An 18,111-nucleotide genomic window follows, 5' to 3' on the forward strand; every position below is an offset into this window, starting at 1 on the left:
TTCTAAAAACGAGATTTCCATGGAAATCTGAGACTAGAAATTAGTGAATCGATAAGGTTAGAGCAGAGGTGGCACAGAGGCAGTGGCCGGTTCTGGGGACTTAGGAAGCGGAAGTGGCTGGGGCTGCAGTGCCTTTATACATCGATGTCACAAACATTAACACCTCTGCAGTTATGCTGCCTAAACTGTAATACAGTCGATTGGATCTAGCTGTAGAATCAATACCTAAAAGAAAGGAGAATTTCTATACTGAAGCCTTAAGGTAAAGGTAAAGGTAAAGGCCCTCCCGTTGATCGTCGATTTGCTCGAGCGGGCCCAGTAACGTCTCCATTGGAGACTTTGTTGTTACTGTGTCTGGCATATCGAATACTCTCGGTAGCTTGCCGGGCTCTCCGAGAGGGGCGGAGGAATCGAACTCGGGTCGGCCATGTTGGCCGCTTGTAAGGCAGACGCCCTACCCGCTGTGCTAACAGACAAAAATACAGAAAAGTCTGAGGAAAGAATTTGAGAACACAGAGCAAGAGATAACTGTAATCCCAGAACAGAGGAGAGAACATATGGCAAAGAAGAAATATTTGAATACACAGTAGTTAAGAACTCTTAAAAACAGATCAATGACATATCAGCTACAGATTCAAGATCGACAGACACTCAGACGACTCAAATATAGAGAAAAACTGCATTGCTGGGGGCATATCAAACAGGAAGGGGAACAAACCAAGGACCCAGAGCCAGGCCTTAAAAGAAGCCAGAAAAACTTTTAAAGATAACTAGAACATCATTAAGATTTACGGCTGACCTTGCCACATAAATAATGAAAGCTGAAAGAACAATTAAATAACATGGGGGTGGGGTGGGGAGGGAGATGCCAAATTATTCTATATTTCTCAAAAAAAATTCCCTTCAAAAATAGAAGCAAAATATATTTTTTAGTCAATAAAAAAGATTTTCTCACAAGACTCACTGGACAATCGTCTTTAAGTAAAAAAGGTAAAATTCCAGACAGTAGTGTATACGTACACAATAAAAGTAAGTAAAACGAAACAATAAATAACTCTAAATGAGTATTGATTAAGTAATACTTGCTGAATCCAAACTATTACAGTGCACAGTAATAGTATATAATCAAGGAGGGTAGTGAATGAAGTTCTAAAATCCTGGCATTGACTAAGAAACAGAAAAACTTACTCTTGACTACGAATGTCAATAAATCAAAGATGCATGCATGCGGTGATCTTCTGGGTAAGCACTTTGAGAGGAGTAGAAATGTCCACACTAGCAGGGGGAGGGGAGACATAATGTGTAAATATTCCAAGTAAAATTTTTTTAAAAAATGGTTACAGAGGAACAACTTAAATACAAGGATACAGCAACTGTGGAGAGAAAACCATAGACACACTAGGTAAAACAAACTGAAATCTATGTGGTTTTATTACAGAAACCTTACTGCAGAGGATGTATGGAACACAGGGATAGAAAGAAGTGACACTCACTAATAAAAAATGAAAAGAAAAGTGAGACATTTCGTTTCAAAAGGATCTCAGTTCACAATGAAGAGAGAGCAATTTCAAATGTGAATGTATGTAACCACTCAAAAGCCATAGCTTGTTCCTAATAATCAGCCATTGTGTGTAATAACCCCAAACAAGCTTATTTCCACTACTGTAAACAAAAATGTTATGTTGCATATAAACTTGGGTTCCAATATTTTAAAATGAAACAGGAAAAATTCCATTTGTAATAGTGAAAAGTCGCGGCAAGGATATAAAGTGCTTACTACATGCAGTTACTTTTCGCAGTGGCCCATTTTCTTCTTAACAGACTACATTCTACAAATGCAAGCAAAATTAAGAGTAAAACACAAAGCAAATGGAACCCTATGACCAACACAAGATACAAGTGAAGAGCTCAGGGCCGGTCACCTTAACCTTCCTCCTTGGCATGTTCACCCTGCTCGGCCTGGCGCAGACTTCAAAACGTCCATGTGGTATGCCCAGGTCTGCACTTTTCCCATACACGAGTTTGTTAAAACAGTGCAGGTAATTTTGCAATTAAAAAGTAAAAAGCTTATTTTTTTCTAAATAAAGCTGAGCTAAGACAAGGGAAATAATCTGCATATAAGGCCAAGGCCTAAATGAAACCCAGAGTTCTGGCCAGTTTATTTGACACAGCTCTCTTAGTAACTGAGGGAACAGGCACAAAACAAAAGAACAAAGAAACCCTAAGGAAAAAAATGATTTGAACTTTGGTCAACAATCTGACCTTCAGAAATTGAGTACCTGACAGCGGCATACAGAACGTTCACACATATGCTGGAGTATAAGCCATAACTTTCAAAGGACAGGCTCTGACTTCAGACACAGGAAGGCATGAATTACAAAAATTTAAATAGAAAATCCTTATGTATGCAAAAATTTAGCAATAAAATGTCTGTGGGTCAAAGGAAAAACTCAAGGAAAACAGGGGGAAAAAATTTAACGTAATACTACTAAAATATTTCGAATGTATTCAAAGCAATGTTTAGATTTAAAGTACATCTATGAGGACCAGGGAGACAGCTCAGTGGTAAGGTGCTGGCCTTGCACACAGCCAACCAGGTTCTAGCCCTGGCACCTAAATAGGGGTCCTGAGTATAGAGCCAGGAGCAAGCCCAGAACACAGCCAGACACGGCTCAAAAACTAAAGTCAATTTTGTTTACTGCTTTAAAGAACCTTGTTGCTTAACACTTTACACATGAACTTTAAACAGAAGATGAACTTTACTTCTGACACTGGCCCTTATCAATGCCAATCTCTGTTCATCAGAGGACCCCATTTTAATGATTCTGCTGAATCGAATTCTATATTAAATCTCCCCTAAAAGATCCTAAAGTAAACGTAGCAATAAAAATACAGATAATCTATAGCGTGGGAGCAATATAGGGCCTGAGTGGGCAGGGTGCCAGCCTTCCATGCGGCCAACCTGGGTTCAATCCCTGACCCCCATACGGCCAGGTGTGCCCCGAAAACCAAACCAAACCATGTACAATCTACAATAGCTTTTTAAATAAATAAACAGGTATCTATCAAGACAAAGTGGTTTATGATTCATGAAAAAGAATTATTAAAAATTCAGGTTTGGGGGCCCTAAAGATAGTAAGTACAGTTACTAGTGAGGCACCTGCCTTGCATGAGACTAACACAGGTTCAATCCCTAGCATTGCACAAGAGCCAAAGGTGGACCTCTGTGTCCCCTCAACCCTGGAAACAACTCATCCAAAGCCATCCTCAAACGACAAGACTTTTGGAGCCTGAGGAACAGCTCAGTGACCCAGAAGATCAGACCCACAAACACGGGGCCACAGTGCAGCCACATGCACACCAGGAATCTGGTGCCTCTGCTGTGGGCGATTCCTCCATGCACCTCCCCAGTGTGCCAGCACTGTAAATCTGGTCCCGCCCTCCTGCCCTGAACCCACACTTTGTGTATAGCCAGTTACCCCCCCAAACAGCAGCTTCACAACAGGACTCCAGACACACTCCACACTCCACATGCTGCTGGAAATTTTCAGACTTCACCCCTTCGCCCCCGCCCCCCCAAATCACCACCAGAACTTGGGAACAAGCCACACCTGCTGTTAGAGCAGGGGCCACAGGCTCTTGCACCCAGACACACACAGCACCCATACAGCCTAGCCCTCAGTGCTGAGATGCCAGCAGATGACCGCCAAAACCCAGAGCGATCCCCAGTGACATCAGCCCTCCACCACCCACCAGGCGTCTTCAGGACGACAATCACATCAGCGCTCGGTGACCTGAAAATGACACCCCAGCAAAGAATCGAGACGCCTGGAGAGCTTGCTGGGGACAAGGAAAGGAACCAACCAAACAGAAGTAACGGAAATGAAGAATGCAGCATCAAGCCTTAGAGGCCAAGCAGCAAACTGGTAAACAAATCCATCAAGTAAGAAGGGGAAAGCATTTATTTAAAAAATAATAATAATAAAGACTGACTTAAACTTGTTTAAAAATTCATGCCAGGGCTGGAGAGAAAGAGTGGTACCAAGTGAAGGCCCTGTAAATCTGGTGAAGGGAAAATGCCATAGACGGATGTGAGAGTGAACATAAAATACTGTGGTCATGTGAAAGATTTGACATCTTGCAATTAATGTTTATTATATATTATATGAGGCAAAAACAAGGAACTCTGATTCGGCTTTTGAAAATTCTAGAATGCTCTGATAAAAGATGGCTGCATATGTCCATGCTACTGAAATTCGTAATTTGTGGATAAATTCTTTTAACTTTTTCTAAAATAAACATTGCTGTGATAAAGGAAAAGTTCTAACAACAAAGACTACTTTTAAAATTATGGGCTGAATTCATCTGGGGAACATTAAGTAACAAAATAGGAGACTAACACCCAAGAATGGTCGAGATTAGTACCAGGAATTTTACTCCATGGCTTGGAGGCCAACCACACATGCTAGGGGAAAAGGGAGCTCAGATAGAGAAGGGAACACCAAATAAAGGGTGTTGGGAGGATCCTCCCAGGATGGGAGAAGCATGCTGAAAGTAGACTATAGACCGAACATGATTGCCACTCAATGCCTCTTTTGCAAACCACAACACCCAAAAGGAGAGAGAAAACAGAGGGGAATGCCCTGCCACAGAGGCAGGGTAGAATGGGGGGGAAGGGGGGGTGGGAGGGATACTGGGATCCGTGGTGGTGGGAAATGGGCACTGGTGGAGGGATGGGTATTCGATCATTGTATAATTGAAACCCAAGCACAAAAATTTGTAAGTCTACAACTGTACCTCATGATGTCTCACTAATAAAAATTTTTAAAAAATTATGGGCTGAGGGTCGAGGTGGCCAAGTGGCTAAGGCAATGGACTACTAAATTAAGGGCTGAGACTGGAGAGAGAGCACAACCCTAAGTGCACTCACCTCGCATGTGACTGACCTGGGTTCGACGACCTACTCTGCATATCTCCTCCCAAGCCCATCAGAACTGACCTCTGAGTGCAGAGCCAGGAGTAAGTCCTGAGCACCTCCACATGTGACTCCCCTAAAAAATATAAATAAAATTAAAGAAAAAGTTGGGCCTGAGCTATTGTACAAAAGGTAGGGCACTTGCCTTGTATGTGGCTGACCTGGGTTTGATCCCCAAAACCACTTACAGTCCTACAAGCCTATCGCTGAGTACAGAGTCAGGAATGAACCCTGAGCACTGAAAGGTGTGAACTCCCCAAAATAAGCAAATAAAAAAATAAAATCAAGGGGAAGATCATCCTGTAAGCCAAATGGCATGAACTTTAAACAGTAGTGAAATGTTCCTTCTTCTTCAGCATTTTGTGCAATTTCCAGTTAGCCTTACCTCACAGTTTGCTTGGAATTTCAAAGCATTATCTGACTGAAAAGGTCCACTCCAAACTGAGTGAGATAACGAGATCTAAGCCCTCAGAAGGTCACTAGACTTGTTACAGGAATGTTGCTACCTGACGGGGTCTAAGTTAAAAGTATCCATAAAGTGAAAATTAGGATTATACACATGCATTCTGAACCAGGCTGGAGGAAAATGCCATGCATTTGCAAATATTTTAAGAAAAGTGATCCAGGAACCTATTACCATTACAAATAATTTCAAAGTGAAATATGTTCTCATAAGTCATCATCAGAAAATGAAAACAGCTGATTCTAAGCTGAACCAATCTGTAACAAGACAATGACAAAATGATTTTTCAAATTCCCACTCCACATTTACTAAGAGCACCCATCTGCTTTATATTATTTATGGATTTACTGGGGAATGATATTTAGAAGCCAGATTGGGGTGGGACCAAATGTGTCACTGCCCTTGTAGTACCACTCTTCTAAGCCATTTCTAAGAAATATATTGGGGGCAAGGTGGGGAGGGAATCTGGGAAGACTGGTGGAGGGAAGTGATACTGAGGGAGAAGTGGTGATGAATTATTGGATGCCTAAGATGCAATTACCACTAACTTTTTAAATCATGATTCTTTAATAAAAATTTTGTTTAAATTAAGAGAAATATGTAAATATGCTATGAACATATGTCCATGTTGATACTTCCAAAACCCACAGATTCTTCTGATTTCTCAGCTCCATTCCATATAGTACAAAACTTCATATTTGTACTCCCTTCATCCACAGTAAGAACCCTGACTTGTACCATTATCAAACTCTTTATTCATTTTCTTAATACGGATTCTCACTATAGCACCACTGTAACTTTAGACCATAAAAGGTAAAGGCCCTCCCGTTGATCGTCGATTTGCTCGAGCGGGCCCAGTAACGTCTCCATTGGAGACTTTGTTGTTACTGTGTTTGGCATATCGAATACTCTCGGTAGCTTGCCAGGCTCTCCGAGAGGGGCGGAGGAATCGAACTCGGGTTGGCCATGTTGGCCGCTTGTAAGGCGAACGCCCTACCCGCTGTGCTATCGCTCCAGCCCCAGACCATAAAAATAATCGTGAATCTTGTATACTTTATATTTAAGTGGGTAGGACTCTTGTCTTGCATGGAGCTGACCTGGGTTCAATCCCTAGGACCACATATGGTCCCCAGAGCAAAGCCAGGAGTGATTCCTGAGCTCTGAGCCAGGAGTAAGCCCCGAGCACCACTGGGTGTATCTCCTCCCAACACTCCTCCCCCACAAAAAAGAAAGAAGCAAGGACAAATACTTTGCATCAGGGTTACTTCGAAATAATTAGACAGGCTCACAGCTCATAAGAAAAAGAACTCCTTAAATTCACCTAAAGCCGGGGCTGGAGAGAGAGCACAGCGGGTAGGGGGTTTGCCTTGCATGCGGCCGACCCGGTTCAATTCCCAGCATCCCATATGGTCCCCTGAGCACCACCAGGAGTAACTCTTGAGTGCAGAGCCAGGAGTAACCCCTGTGCATCGCCAAGTGTGACCCAAAAAAGCAATTAATAAATAAATAAATTCACCTAAATCTGTCCTGTTTGATAGCTGGTTTTCTTTTTAACAGGCTACCATTAGAGAGAAATAGATCTGCAGAACAACAAACTTCAAGCGTCATGATGCCTAGTTTTATGCTGGAGTGATAGCACAGCGGTAGGGCATTTGCCTTGCGCACAGTCAGCCTGGCCAAGCTGGGTTCGATTCCTCCGCCCCTCTCGGAAAACCCGGCAAGCTACTGAGAGTATCTCGCCCACACGGCAAAGCCTGGCAAGCTACCCGTGACGTATTTAATATGCCAAAACACAGTAACAAGTCTCACGATGGAGACATTACTGGGCCCGCTCGAGCAAATCGATGTGAAAGGGAATATAATAAACATACTAAACGCACAGAAGAGGAGATTCATCTATTCCCATGAATGTTTTAGCTCTCCGGAGCATCCCAGGTTATAATCACTGTTTCCAATAAACACAGAAAGTAAGGAAGTGCCACTTCACGGATGACACAGCTCCCTGAGGTGACCACTGCAGAACAAGAGACATCGTGGCACCAAACTGGGCTAAGAAACAGTTGCCATTGGCACATGCTCCCCAAGCCGTGCAGGACAGCAACAGAGCCTTCAGAGCGGACAGTAAAAAGGTGCTCGAGGCCCGTCATGATACCAGGGCTGGGATTCCTGGCCACTTGCCAGACATCATACTGGCCTCACTGGCCAGGGACTGACTTCAGGTAGAGTGCACACTTTTCACATGTGACACTCTAAGTTTGACCTCTGGCACCTCAATATGAAAACTACAAGTCTGCCATTTACTAGGTACATGACTTTGGGTCACAGTCAAGTGGATGACTTTTAGCCTGAAACTTTAAATCTGTAAAATGGGAATAACAATGTTTAGATTTGTTTGTTTGGTTGGTTTTTGGTGGTTTTTTTGCTGTTGTTGCTGTCTTGGGTTGTTTTGGAGGGGGGTCACATCAAGCAATGCTCAGGGGTTACTCCTGGCTCTGCACTCAGGAATTACTCCTGGCAGTGATCAGGGGATCATGTGGGATGCCCGGGTTTGGACTGCATCAGCCACGTGCAAGGGCAGCACCCTCCCCATTGTCCTATTGCTCCAGTACCCAGGTATTTTATCTTCATGGCGATAAAACACCTGGCCAACACTTGGCCCATATCAGCATGTGCTGCTATGCTCACACATATTTAAGTCTGTGCACACTTTAAAGAACATATTCATGATTGGCATGTCTATTTCAACCCCAAGTGCCAGTTCTTATGGAACTAACGAGCCCTGCCATGAGGTCACTCTAGCAGGCCTTGGGCACAGCCACACAGGGGTTCTTGTCTCACTTGTGGCTGCTGCCATCTGAGGCCAACAGGAGCAACAATGCCAGGGGGCGCCTGCTAGGGCCCTGTCTCTCCCCACAAAGGCACAGAAGGCACCTGATTTGTGACCCTGTTGAAAAGATACCCAGTGGTGAAGGGATGGTTAGAAACTGTGAGGGCGCAGCGAACAGCCAAGCTATGGTCAGGACATTCTCTGCTTCATCCTCTTCTGCCTTCGAAGCTGACACTGCACGTAAGGTCCAGCACTATCTGTAACCATGGTGCAGCCTCTGGCCCTCTAAGCAGACTTTGCAGTGACATCTGCCAAGCTGACAACATCCAAAGACTTCTGAGACTCCGTAGACAGCCATCTTCATATCTCAGTGGTGCTCTCCTGAAAAGCATGTCCACTGCCCACCCCCCACCCCCGGGCAGTACCGAGGCCATCAGAGACCTGGTGAGGGTCAGAGATGCAGCTCAGCAGCAGGGTGCCTAAGGGTACGTGTGGAGTACAGGTTTGTCCTTAGCATCACCGGAAAGTGGTGGAGAGTTTGCGGCACAGCTGGAGATGGAGCCTCCAAGGCTGCCAGACCTTGGGGTGTCCTTGGAGAAGGTGTATTTGGAAAATTGGTCATTACTGCCCAAGGGAGACGGGTGGTACAGGAGGAAGCATCTGGTGTCCGTGCCCCGTCCCCTGCCCTGAACTGCCATGCTTCCACCTCTGCAGCAGCCATCCTACTGCCCGCTCCCCTGAGGGTCACTTCCACTGCAGCCGTGCTTGGCACCCAAATCCACTCACTATGCAGAGACTCAAGAGTGAGGTGCCGGCCGGGGAGAGGGGCCGCAGATCCCCCATTCCTGTTTGTTGTTGTTTTGCTTTTTGGGTAACACCCAGGGATGCAGAGGGGTTACTCCTGGTTCATGCACTCAGGAATTACTCCTGGCTGTGCTTGGGGGACCATATGGGATGCTGGGAATCGAACCCGGATCAGGCTGCGTTCAAGGCAAATGCCCTACCCGCTGTGCTATCACTCCAGCCCCGAGCCTCCATTACTGGAGAAATCCCTTCATCAGTTTCCAGTCAAGAAAGCCCCAGGAGAAACTGAGCACTGGCCCATGTTTGTAAACTTGAAGCCCTTTATCTGGAGTCTGCAAGAGGAGCAGCAATTCAGGGCGATCAACAGGGCGAGCATGACTGACCGCTGGCAGCTTTCTAAACTAGTGAATGTCTTCATCAGTTTCCTGGGGACTCACACAGGAGATGGGGCCATTCTTCAGGGAGTTAAGATTCCTGTTCGAATACTCTGCGTTTTCTAAGAAACCTTGTTGATCATTATCTAGTTTGCTGAAATCCTGTGTTCTGGGAATGTCCCTTCACCTGGTGTCAAGAGTTCCTGCTGACCGAGTGGGGCTCCTTGAGCAAGGAGGGCCATTTACAAGCACAGCTTCTTACTGGATCTGCAAAGCTCCGTGCACTTAGCTGGGATACCAGCGGCATGCACCCCCACCACCTTCCTTCTAGAGCCAGTCTCGGCCCCTCTGTCAAGTCTGTGTAGCACCCCCACCACCTTCCTTCTAGAGCCAGTCTCGGCCCCTCTGTCAAGTCTGTGTACATCCATGTGCTCACATGGTTAAACACGGGTGGTGTTGGGGGCCAGAGTGATAGAGCAGAGGGTGAGGTGCTTGCCTTGCATGCAGTCTACCCAGGTTCAGTCCCTGGCACCCTGCAGGGTTCCCCAACCCCCACTAGAAGTGATCTCTAAATACAGAGCCAAGAGTAAGCCCAGAGTTCCGCAGGAAGTGATCCACCTAACAAACAAAAATGTTGGCAGTGCTGGGGTAAAGCGCTAGTTTGGATGCTGAGAACATCAGGAACAACTTCATCATTGTATCTCATGATTCAATTTAAAGACAAATAAATGGTGGAGAACATGGTTCACAGGCACAGAAGCCTAGTTTGGACCTTTAGCTCCTGAGCACCGCTGGGCTTGAACCATGAACAAAGAGCTGGAAGCAGCCCCCGGCCATGCCCCGACACTGTTGGTTATGACCTAGCCCACCACACAGTAGGAAAGGATGACTACAGAGAGAAAACAGGCCAGAGCAGAGAAGTCAGAAGGGGAGTCCCAGGCTACCACCCCAAAGCACCCAGACTCTGCCTTTCCTGTCCCCTGGGTTGCAGGCAGTTGGCAGCCCAAAGCGATCACACACAAGGACGGCTAGTTCAGAATCTGACAGCAGTCTGCTCCAAAGGACAAGGAAAAGGAAAACCGAGATTGCTGGAAAACAGGTCATTTTCATATTAAATCCTCAATACTCTTTCTTTGATCACTCCATTTTTAAATGTTCTTCTATACATAAAAGGTATAAAAAGAGTAAAGTAAAAAGGCCCTCCCGTTGATCATCGATTTGCTCAAGCGGGCCCAGTAACGTCTCCATTGGAGACTTTATTGTTACTGTGTTTGGCATATCGAATACGTCACGGGGAGCTTGCCAGGCTCTGCCGTGCGGGCGAGATACTCTCAGTAGCTTGCCGGGCTCTCAGACAGGGGCGGAGGAATCGAACTCGGGTCGGCCATGTTGGCTGCGTGCAAGGCAGACGCCCTACCGCTGTGCTATCGCTGCAGCTTCGACAGGTGCAGCAGTTGGATAAAAAGATAAATGGTATAAAAAAAAGTCCATAAACCAACATCTTCAATCAAAATACCAGATGACACGGAAGACTAAAACTGCAGCCAGTGACAGTAGAGAGGGTACAGCGTTTGCCTTGCATGTGACTGACATGGGTTTGATCCCTGGCACCCAAGATTGTCCCCTGAACCTAACAGGAGTGACCTCTGAGTACAGAGGCAGGAATAAGCTCTGAACAGTGCTCCAGTGTGCCCTCCCACAACCCCTCCCCAAACAAAGCCCTGTAAATACAAGCCACACAACAACACACATACCCCGCATTAAAAGTGAAAGCCTGCTTTTAAGTTCCGAGGAGGGAACTTTCTCAAACCCTAGCAGTTCTCAGCAAAGTATAGTCCTTAGAGAACTGATGTGTGCTTCCAGCATCCAAACACTGCTACCAGCAGCCATGCAGGCTGAGAGAAACCAGCCAAGTAACTGGCTATTGTAATATACACAGATCACTTCGGGTAAAACAAAAGGCAAATCAACTGAAGACTAAAAAGAGACTAGGAGAACAACGCGACAGAGTTTGAAATAGCTACTCACTGCTCCCTAAAATCACAAAAGTACAAGAGTGCTTCAGAATTCTCCCTCATCAAGCCAACCAGTCAAAACTGAGTGTCTGTTTCTGAGAGGTTCTGTTGGTCTAGCAGAATGTTTTATTCACTACAATAAAAGAGCTTGATGGCATACTCTCGATGGTGAGACTGGCAACCAAAAAACAAAACAAAACAAAACAAAAAAAAAAACGAAAAAAAACCAGAAGGGAGCATGACTTTAAAGCGCCCAATACCAAGACGATTCCCACATCACAAGCCAAAGGTCTGACTCTATAGATGATTGATGAGAATGGGTTCTTCTAAACAGAACATCTCAGAATATATCTTTCTGCACAGGGCTAACTAAAAAGAATATTCTGAAGCCAGATTGTGAAGGAGCTTGACTTTTAGTTAAGACTTAAGCTTAACTGTTCCTCACTAATTTTTAGTAGGTCAATGAACTGGTAGAAGTCTTGAACTCTGGTGCTAAAATAAGATCCAAGCATGGATTATGCTAGGATCTCATTGTCATATTTTCACTTCTCCATCAAAACTAAGAAAGAAACAAAATCAAAACAAGTACATTAAATGACTGAACTGAGCGTGATTAAGGTGCGGTGCCATATAAATGCTAATGATTATCTACTGTCTACAAAAAAACTAGGCGGGCGATCATTGTCTTTTTGTCTGACTTTCTTCAGCATACTATAAAATTAACATATATGTGCTGTAATATATTTCATTTCCCCCCCTCCAAAATAATTACTTTCATACATGTAAAAGCTACCTAAAACTTATTTGGATTACAATCTGATATATATATAGCCACCTATGCTCCCCGAGAAAAAAAGTTATTTTTTGATATTATAAAAAACAAACCAGCTTGGAGACAAAAGGGCCAACTCTAAGTCGTCAGCTCTGCTTCTCATTAGCAATTAAAGATCTTGACCAAGTCACTGAATCTCTCCGGGGCACAAGTTTATTTTTTAAATTGGACAGATGCCACGTATTTCACATACCCTGCTGAATGTTAATGTAGATGAGAACATACAGTACAGTGTGGAGTACATATGGGACTCAGCAAAGGTCAGTAAGTGCTTCCTCATTCAGTCAGCCTGGGTTTTGTCACTTGGTTCCGCCAGCACTCGAAGGGCACATGGGAAGGCTGGAGACTCTGCGGGGAATATGTCCCCCAAGGTCCACTGCATTGGGACCTGGAGGAAGCCGCAGACTTATGGGCCATGACCTCCACATACTGGAATAACAACACATACTTGAAAGAATGAAAAACACAAGTTTTAGTCTAGAATATAGCACAAGCCTGCCCAGGTTCAGAAGATCACCACAGAAACATGCTCAAAGACATCCCACGGCAGTTAACATTCCCACAAGTGAAGGCTCCGTTTCCCCAAGTCCCACCAGCACTGGCTGTGTTTGTCTTGTTTGGTGTGTGCCAGTTTCACTGGAGTGAGATGTTATCTTGTTTTGGTCTGCATTTCCCTGATGCTCAGTGATGCAGAGCAGTTTTTCATACACTTATCAAGGCATGTTTGTTTTTATGTACCCACCAAACACCAAGCCGTGAGCTCAGTAAGGGCAAGGGTAAGTCTGTCATATTTGACCCCCTAGCTCCAGCAGCTGGCAGGATGCCCAGCCCCAAACAGACACTCAATAAATAGTTGTTTCCTAAAAGCATTAAGTAAAACACATAAGACTGCAGGCTCCAGGCAGTGAAGACCCTCTTAAGAAGCCAGCATTTAAGACAGTCAGCAACTATTCATTTAACTGCAAAAGAGAAAAGAGGAACATTGAATGATATTCACAGATAATTGGAGCTATATTAGATCAATCTTGCTAAGTGCCATTTTCTTAAAAAAGGGCGAGTCCCCAAGTAAAGTAGTACAAAGAGGCAAAGCTGAAACTGGGGCTTTACCGCCATGCCTTTCTACAAAAGTATACAGCGCCATCACTCGAACTATGCAGTATCTCAAGAACAGCTATCAGGCATAGTATGACTGAAACTCAATTAGGATTGTCTGAAACTTGGTAATGCACAGTGATTCAATACAAATTAAAAAGAAAAAGCAAGGGAATCAGAGATATCCTGGCCACACGTGTATAGACACATCATTAAAGAAGAACATGGGACTGGAGAGATAGTACAGGGACAAGGTATGCCCTGCCTTGCACACAGCCGGCCTGTTTGATCCCCAGATCAAACCACTAGGTGCTTGGGGATTGTATGGGATCACTCTTGATCACTGAAAAGTCACTTTATTTTTCAGTCACTCACTGCAGCAATATATTATAGTCAGGTGTGGACCCCAAACTCCTGAAGAAATAGCAGGACTACAAAATCCCCCAAGGAGCCTTCCATCCCAATGTCAGAACTCTAGGCCCGCTTTTACAGCAGACCCTCAAGATCCTTTCTCAGTTGGGCTGACGGATGCCAAGAGAAGCTAGATTCTGTGGAGAAACAACACTGCACTGTCCTCCCCAGTCTCAACGGAGAACAGTGCATCTAGTGCTACAAAGGACCATCAATGTCCAAAAGTTGGGACAGTTATCAACTCACAAGAGTTTTCACCTCCTAAAAGGCCTCATGTTCCAATACCCCTATTTTCACAGCAAAGGTGTGAAAAACCAGGTATCCCCTCCTTGCATTTCAAGAACAGCTGCTGCATTTGTAAAGAAGTTGAGCTTCTACTTCCCACTCCTACTCCTGCCTGAAGGTAACCTGTCACTGTCCTCCCGTTGTTCATCAATTTGCTCGACCGGGCCCAGTAATGTCTCCATCGTGAGACTTGTAGTTACCGTGTTTGGCATATTGAATATGTCACAGGTAGCTTGCCCAGCTTTGTCGTGCGGGTGAGATACTCTCGGTAGCTTGCCGGGCTCTCCGAGAGGGGCGGAGGAACCGAATCCGGCTCGGCCAGGCCAGCTGCACACAAGGCAAACACCCTACAACTGTGCTATCGCTCCAGTCTATACTTTCAGGGATCATTTCTATAGTATGTTACTAGAGAGCACTACTAGAAGCAATTTTAATTTTGACCAGTTTTCCATACCAGGCACCACTGGTTGTAACCCCCACACAAAAACAAACAAAAGGGGCTGGAGAGATAGTACAGCGAGGAGGGCACTTGCCTTGTATGCGGCTAACTCAGGTTTGATCCCCAAGACCCCACATGGTCTCCCAAGCTCACCAAAAGAGATCCCTGTGCTCAGAGTCAGGAGTAAAACCCTCAGTACCACTGGGTGTGGCTCCCAAACAGAAAGCATGCACAGGGGTAAAGGCCCTTACCTTGTATGCAGCCTACGCCAGTTAGATCCCAGGCACCCAGTATGGTCCCCTGAGCCCTGCCAAGCGTGAATCTTGAGTGCAGCGCCAGGAGTAAGCCCTGAGCACAGCCAAGTACGCCCCCAGACTCAAAGCCCTGAAGAAGCATCATCGTGCTTTGGACACTGTCTCGGCCCAGGAGACATGTTGACCTTTCAAAAGCAGTTCATTCATTTTAGAATAACTGAGTCATCGGGTGCAACATGGACAACATGATCCTTCCAAGGATCCAAACTTGCAGCCATGGTGCAGACATAGGACCCTGTCATTACTCCTAAGACATACTCTGAATATCCTGAAAGTGATCAGTGTGTAACCTCATTTTAAAAAATTAAATAAAATGGAGCATAAATCCCAATTTCACTGCTTAGAAACTTAAAATCCAATTTCTGAACTACCAACAAAGCTGGCTGACCCTGGGCAGGGAGAGAGAAAAGAAGGGTTGGTGGGTAGGTAGAGTTGACACGAAATTCTTGCGTTCTTTTTTAACTGCTGCTTTTTACTGTTTAAAGATAAAACAGTAACTTCAATAGCAAGATCAATAAACTCATCAAACTAATGCAGTAACTCTCAATTTAAATGAACAATAGATACAACTGAGAAGTCAAAACTTTCACTTGGCATGTATGAACTTACCCTGCTCCTACAATAGACTATCGAATCAAAGAGCTCCGAATGTCAGAACCAGAAGAAAACTTATTAGGCAAAAGTGATTCTTTTTTTTCCTCTTTCTTTTTGGAGAAGGAGGAACATACCCAGTGATGCTCAGGGCTACTCTTGGCTCTGTGCTCAAATGTCACTCCTGGTGGTGCTCAGGGGACTGTATGTGCTGCCAGGGATCAAACAGGGGTCGGTAGCCTCAAGGCAAACACCCTCCCTGCTGTCCTACTGCACCAGGCAAGAGCAATTTGTTTAAGGATGTACAGATGGTGTGCTGCACAGCCTGATTCCAAGGGGCTGTTCTGTGTCACATGAAATTACTTCTCCACGCAAACACTGACAAAGGAGCGATGGAGCTGTGGGCATGAGTCAAGTGCGAGCTGGTCAGCTCTAGACATAAAGAAGTACATGTGCCTTCTCTCCCATTTCCTTGAATTCCACGGCTTGTCTTTTACTCACATTCAATAAACATCATGAACTCTGACCTCCTCTGGCCGCCAGTTTAAGGGGAAGAGAATAACACATTCCCAGGGAGGCTGAACCTTCCAGCCTGCCAGGAACAGCTAGTTCATGTCTACTGAGCAGAAGTATTTAGAAATACGCCTCCCTTTTAGACCAGACTCAAGCCAGCCATCATTTCCTTCTTTTCTTTTTATTGTTACAGTACAGTGCTACTCAGGACACCAAGGCCCCCACCAGTGATTCCTCGCCAGGGCCTGAGGGTACTGGGGACTATCCTGGCCACCCCAGTGATCATGGAGGCCCCCAGGGGTAGCCCCTGCAATGCTGGTGAGAGACCACACAGTGTGGGGGTTGAATGGCAGTTGGCTGCATGTAAGGCGTCAGCCCTAATCCTTATGGCATCTCTCTGCTCTTGGTTATTTTTCATACACAAACATTTCCTTGGCTTCCTCTGTTTACAAACAATTAAATCCAGGCAGAAATTCAAATTAATATTAAGACTATTATTAAACTACTGTTTTATGGGAAATGAACAAAGCATTCCATTTTAGCAAGAACTGCACATAACAACTAATTACATATTTTTTTCAATAGGATGATATGTTGTATGAACACAATGGTTGTTATTAGTCAAGATTCAAAGAACTGACTAAAAGGGGAAAAACAAAACATGCTTTGAATATAACTGTCATTACTTTAAAATGCAGTTTTACAATATATTCCCTTCTTAAAGGCACTCCTTTCTAAAGCACCTCTCATTTTATTAAGTTCTGGCTTCTATTAACATTGTTACAAATTTTATTTAGGTAAGTTCCCCCAAACACATCCCATTCAAGAAATGACAGCGAATAACACTGCACTGTCCTCCCGTTGCTCATCGATTTGCTCGAGTGGGCCCAGTAGCGTCTCCATTTTGAGACTTGTTGTTACTGTGTTTGGCAAACTGAATACAACACGGGTAGCTTGCCAGGCTTTGCCGTGCGGGCGAGATACTCTCAGTAACTTTCCGGGCTCTCTGAGAGGAGCAGAGGAATCGAACCCGGCTTGGCCGGGCTGGCTGCGCGCAAGGCAAACGCCCTACCGCAGGACAATGAAAAAAGCATCCCTTACTAATTACAAGAAAGACTGGCCATTTTACAGTCAGACATTCAGGCCGGCAAAACAAGTCAAATGCTATAAATCGCTCAGAAGAAAGGCAAGGAATCATTGTGACTCATGGCTGTTAGCCACAGTGGTGGCGGCGGCCGGCCTGGGCTGGTAAGTGAGCAGAACTGACCAGCAGTTTGTCCCAACTCTGAGCCCTTCACCTAAACTGACAGGAGGCGTTTTTAGCTTTGCAAAGACTTTAAAATCTCTGCATACTCTGTACAGTCTGTGCTACTTTCACACAACTGCTTGTTAGACTGAGGAGAAATGAAGTACCAACACTGAGATCTCACCTGAAAAATCAGACCACCAAAATACTGCTTCTTACAATCTTACAGGGACAATCAACCATACAGGAAAAAAAACACTAGGTTGAGGGGAAGGGAAAAGTAGCCTGAAACTGTAAGAAATGATTTAAATGTTGTATTTACCCAAATATTGATTTACTCAGTAACAGTTTCTATGATTTTACAAGTTTTAACAATGTTATTAAAAGCATTTTAAAACTGAATGCTGAAAAATTAAGAGCCTCTTAGGTATCAAATGGTACCCGCTCGAGCAAGTCGATGAACAACAGGAGGACAGTGCTACGGTGCTATAGGTATCAAATGGTAAGGGACTACTATTATTCAACATTTCCTATGGGACAAAGTCATGCCTATTTCTGTACAACATGTAATATGGTAGTGAAACATGCACTGGTCATAAACACTGACTAGCTTAACACATTGTAGATTTGTTACAGAAATTAAATATGACGGAAAATGAAAGTAATTTCTTTCCATGCTAATGTCACATCCTTTATTTTACTGTATGGGGGCTTTCTTTTTAAACTGTGCTTTCTTCCTTAAAGCAAGACAGTTACTTTAAAATGAAGAAAATATTGGCTCATTATGATAAATAACCCACTCACTAAATGCATAATTTGATCACTATGATCAGAATGATTAGCCTATATGATTTTAATTTTTATTTCTAGACAAACCAATGAGTTGGCATGTGACTTTGCCAGACTCAGTCTCAATCAGTTCTACAAAGT

The 18,111-nt window shown here is 44.5% G+C and overlaps 1 protein-coding gene and 1 pseudogene across 9 annotated transcripts in view; one reads left to right on the forward strand and one right to left on the reverse strand.

The window, feature by feature from the left end:
- Positions 1–18,111, reverse strand: part of MEF2A (myocyte enhancer factor 2A) — a 96,200-nt gene that overhangs the window by 44,362 nt on the left and 33,727 nt on the right. The window lies entirely within an intron of this gene.
- Positions 14,446–14,546, forward strand: LOC130033227 (uncharacterized; annotated as a pseudogene).

Source organism: Sorex fumeus, unplaced genomic scaffold (assembly GCF_029834395.1).
Source record: "Sorex fumeus unplaced genomic scaffold, SorFum_2.1 ptg000051l, whole genome shotgun sequence".
Lineage (NCBI taxonomy): Eukaryota > Metazoa > Chordata > Mammalia > Eulipotyphla > Soricidae > Sorex > Sorex fumeus.